Source organism: Nelumbo lutea, chromosome 3 (genome assembly GCF_056320005.1).
Source record: "Nelumbo lutea isolate HS-2025 chromosome 3, American lotus-T2T, whole genome shotgun sequence".
In the NCBI taxonomy this organism is placed as follows: Eukaryota; Viridiplantae; Streptophyta; class Magnoliopsida; order Proteales; family Nelumbonaceae; genus Nelumbo; species Nelumbo lutea.
The window spans coordinates 93,359,684-93,364,303 of NC_142686.1; the positions used below are offsets into that span (position 1 = coordinate 93,359,684).

Sequence of the window (4,620 nt, forward strand, 5' to 3'; positions counted from 1 at the left end):
AATCTGATACCCCTCATCCGATCCGAGCTTGGAATCCATGCATTCTTCAGCGCCGATGATCATTCTGCTGGCAGTCTCACCGTCTGGAGGTATCTCTCATCTCTTTCTCTCTCACACCTCTAATCCCCCTTCTCTCTTTCTCTCCATATTCATCAACCTTTTTTTCAGATCGTTTTCCCTGTAGCAAGCCCAAAAACTTATCCCCTGTTCCTTCCCACATCTCCATTACCACAGCTGCAACCTCTAATAGCGGCGGCTCCTCTGCATCTCTTTTTAATTTCATTCTTTTTTATTCTCCCATTCTCTCTCCCTCTCTCGTTCTCCCCAGCCCCTATTTTTCCTGTTTTACCCTTAACCACCACCTCACACCCACCGTTGGAACTGAAAGAAACCATAGAACCACCGCTTCATTTGAGCAGCTGAAACTCGTCCACCACTATACAAAGTTGCAGGACGATTGGACTCTACCAAATTGGTGTTCGTGAGAGTACGCATTTGGATATCGAAGTAAATATAATTTGAATAAAACATAGCTTCAATTTATTTATTTATTTTACAATCCATACTAATATAATTTGAAACAATAAGTTCATTGGAACTGAGCATTGGATTGGACCAATAAGATATTCGATTGGACCAATTCAGTCCAAAATATTTATTGGATTGGATTATTGGACCTGATCCATTTGTAATAAATTTATCAATATTGGATTAATTGGGTTCAATTAAACTAATATCTAGTCCATTCATATAAGATAATAATATAAGTGTAAATGGACTGGGTTTAGGTTGAAACCAATCTAAATCAAAACGAATTTGAACAAATTGGATGGTCCAACATTTAATTGGACCAACCCAAAATGGTCCAAAATATTCAGTGGATTGGATCAGGCCTGGTCCATTTATAATGAATTCATATTAGATTGGATCAAATTGGGCCAAATCCAGTCCAATTGACACCCCTAAATGGGTGCAGTCAAAACTGACCACTAATCAAAGATTGTCATGTGTCTCATCTAGAAGGGAAAATTCATAAATTTACAAGGCAACGTTTGGCAAGTCTTTACACGCGGGCTTCGAGCTGTTTAAAAGCCTGGAAGCCCGAATTCTGGGCTTTTCCCATTTAGCAATGGAGATATCTATTAGGAAAAAGCTCCAGCCAATAAAAGACATGAACAACCTGAATTTAGTCTTTTTTGGAAGCTTCGAATGAAGCTTTTACAATCTTTTAGTGCCTTGCGCCTTGTTCGAACATGTGGCACGACACACACACTTGGTTATGTGGGTCTCACCTTGGAAAATGTATGTAAGGCCCACCTTACGTATTATGTGGGGCCCACATACATATCCACACATGGACCTCACATATATGTCCACCAATGGTATGTGAGGCCCACCTTGAAAAATGTATGTGAAGCCCATATTATATATTATGCATATGTTGAAATATATGTGGAACTCACCTTGAAAAATATTTATAAACTCCACAATGAAGGATATGCATAGATGGACTTGCATGTGAGACCCTTTTGTGGTAATTGCCATGGGACTCACAACTATGAAATACACATTTAGACATGAATGTGGGTTTCACATGTATTAAATGAAACGTTTTTATTATAATACCAAACGATCTTTGAATTTTTATGGTTTTTTAGGAGATCTATATGAAATATTTTAAACAAACAATTTTTGGCAAAAGCTCATAATGTCTATTTGATCTTGCAACAAATCTTTTGGAAAAGATTTGGGGCACTTTAATGAGCCGACCACAATTCTTGAACTTCGTAACGCTGGAAGAAAGCGGACTGACCTAAGAGCCGTAATAAGATCCATCACTCTCATGACATGACCCAAAGGGGTATCATGACTCAAAGGGGTGGGTCAGCCTAATCCAAACTCGACTTGGGTTAATGAGTCAAAACCCTAATTCAATCCTATAGGGTCGTATTAGATTCTACTTTAATGGAACCAGAGAATCCTATGAGTACAAAAAAAATGTCTTGATTAATAAATACAATAACTCAGAAGACAACTTCAGAAGGGTGAAGTTACCGGCATCAATAAGGCACTCTGGAGTAATGGAGGAGTGTTCTCTCCTCTCCTTCTAGCTTCGGAGAAGATGAACAGGGTCTTTGTTGTTTTAGGATTTTACTTTTTGTTTTCAAAGAATAAAAAATGATTAATGGAGTTTTGGCTGTTTGGAGAAAAGAGCCTTTGCAGATGACACCTAATTGATTCAGGTTTTCATTTGTCTTTTCAATTAGAAGAAGGTTGAGTATAAATACTATTTTATTCACACTCATGATTAGATGTCGCCCACAGTTTAAGAGTTCAACTCAGGTCGGTCGGTGTTAGCATTTTTACATTGCTTCGGGCTTGAGTTGGGCCCATTCAAACTAACACTTGTTTGTAGCCCATCCGTACCCAATGAAATGAATAAAATTTGCATCTATTGAGATATTTGGACGTTGCATTAAGGTTTGAGAACGATATTCATCTTCTAAACTTAATAGGATTTCTGGTAAACACATTGGTGGTTAGAAACTTTAAATTGTGTGAACATTCAAAGGGAGGCTTGGAGAGAAGGTTTTGCACTTGATGGGTATTTGGTTTGATTAATTTTCTTTTCTTCTAATTTTTTAGAGGATAGAACTTGAGTTTTGTGAGTTATTTTTATAGTTTTTTTTCCATTTCTTATTTTTATGAAAATATAGCTACATTCCGGAATTGACATTTCAATATAACTAGGGGTGTGCTCCAATGTGACTTGTTTTTCTTGTGAGTTTCAAAAACAAGTTGTTTCTTAAAACAAAATAAGGAAATTAAACATGTTCTTGGTTGAATATGCTTTTCTTTTGTTTTCAAAACTATAACCCAAAAACTTGTTCTCAAATTTCTGGTTTAAAAGTCATCTAATTTTTAATATCATATGTTTCATAAATCATATTACATGTGCACTACAAAATTTTCTTTTTGTTTTAAAAAACCATCATCTTCATGGTTTTAAATACACGAGTTGTTCCTTACAAAACAAAATTTTTTCCCAATCCTGGTGACAATAAGGGGGCATTCGTTTTTTGGATTTTGAAAGGAGGAAAGTTAGTCAATGAGAACGCTTGAATGGGTTTTCCATTCAAGAATCCCATGTTCTTGTTTAATAATGGGTTTTCAAACACTTGAATGAGACAAAAAATGCCCCATTTAATAATGGATTTTTATGGTTAAAATGGTCATTTCTTGATTTATTTGAAAATAAAAGAACATGGATAAATACACTTATTTGGGTAAGTGTTTCTCAAAAAAAACTTAACCATGTAACTGCACTTACCCGGATAAATAACTTACCGAAAAATGAACGGGGTATAAGATTTGATCCCAAATCTCTGATTTAAACGCATCAAAGACCCCTATAATAACTAAACCCATTGTTGTACTCGTACATATTACATAATAACTAATCATTCATATTTACTCGGATCAATTCAATCTGGTATTGAGGAGCTGAAAGTCGGAAACTTTAGTTACTGCGTTCTCTTTGAAAATATTGATAGATGGTTGCCATGCACTCTACTTTCTTCTGAGGAATTTTTTTCGCTTCTTTTATTCAGCTCCCATGATCAATGGATTAAGAATATTATAGAAAACGAAAACAAAAAGCATAAGAATACAACCATGTAAAGAGAAAATCTTGAAAGAGTGTGTTTAGTATGCAAGTTAAAAAACTGGCAGATATTCAATTCAAATCATCACGCCCGGCCACAATTCGATCTCCAAATCTTGAAAGGTGGATGATCTCTTATTCCATTCAGACGATAATATAATATATGATTATTGTAACATATAAATTGCTGAAAGGGGATTATCACGTTAATAAACAGTGACAGGAAAGATGAAGTGGGGATTATTAATTAATGAAACCAGCAAACAGATGGAGATTGTTGTGTAAATGGATTAGATTAATTCTCTCCAAACTCCAGAGCATGTTGATAATATAGAGTCTGTTTATATAATGATCCTCTGGCAGTATGTGATGACGCTGCAACCACGCCTGTAAGGATTAACCGTCTTACTTTTCCTACAGTCGTAGTAGGAATCGCCGGGACGTGGGCATGGGACCTTGTTCTTCTTCAAAGCCTCGTAGCTAATGAACTTGTTGGTTTTGAAGAGAATTCGTGGTCGTCGACCGTCGACGGTCTCCGTCATCATCATCTCCTCCTCTTCGTCAATGCACTCCCCAATTTGGCCATTACATGTCCCCGGAGCGGCGAACAGATCTTCATCCCCATGCCCACTGCCACCGGAATGGGTTGGCCCCCAGTAGGCATCAGCGGACGAAGACTCGGCCACCAAAGCCAGACCCAGGAGGAGAAGGACCAGCTGGGACAGCCGAAGTGCCATTCCGGCCGGCAACCACAGGATGGTAGCTAGAGTAGAGAGGAGGGAAGGATTATTAATGAACAAGAGAGGGAGGTGGAGCTGTTGCTAGCTCCAGCCTCTGCCCTTCCTGTTGAAGGAGAGGGAGAGACGGTGGCTGGGTCGAGGCAGCTTTGGAGACCAGCAGGAATGGTGGGATTAAAATTAGGCTTTAATGGTTGGCTGTTTCCGGAGGACTGCCCG

The 4,620-nt window shown here is 37.9% G+C and overlaps 1 pseudogene; it reads right to left on the bottom strand.

Moving 5' to 3' along the window:
• Positions 1–4,005: 4,005 nt before the first annotated feature.
• Positions 4,006–4,401, bottom strand: LOC148866905 (protein RALF-like 19 pseudogene; annotated as a pseudogene).
• Between the last annotated feature and the right edge of the window lie 219 nt (positions 4,402–4,620).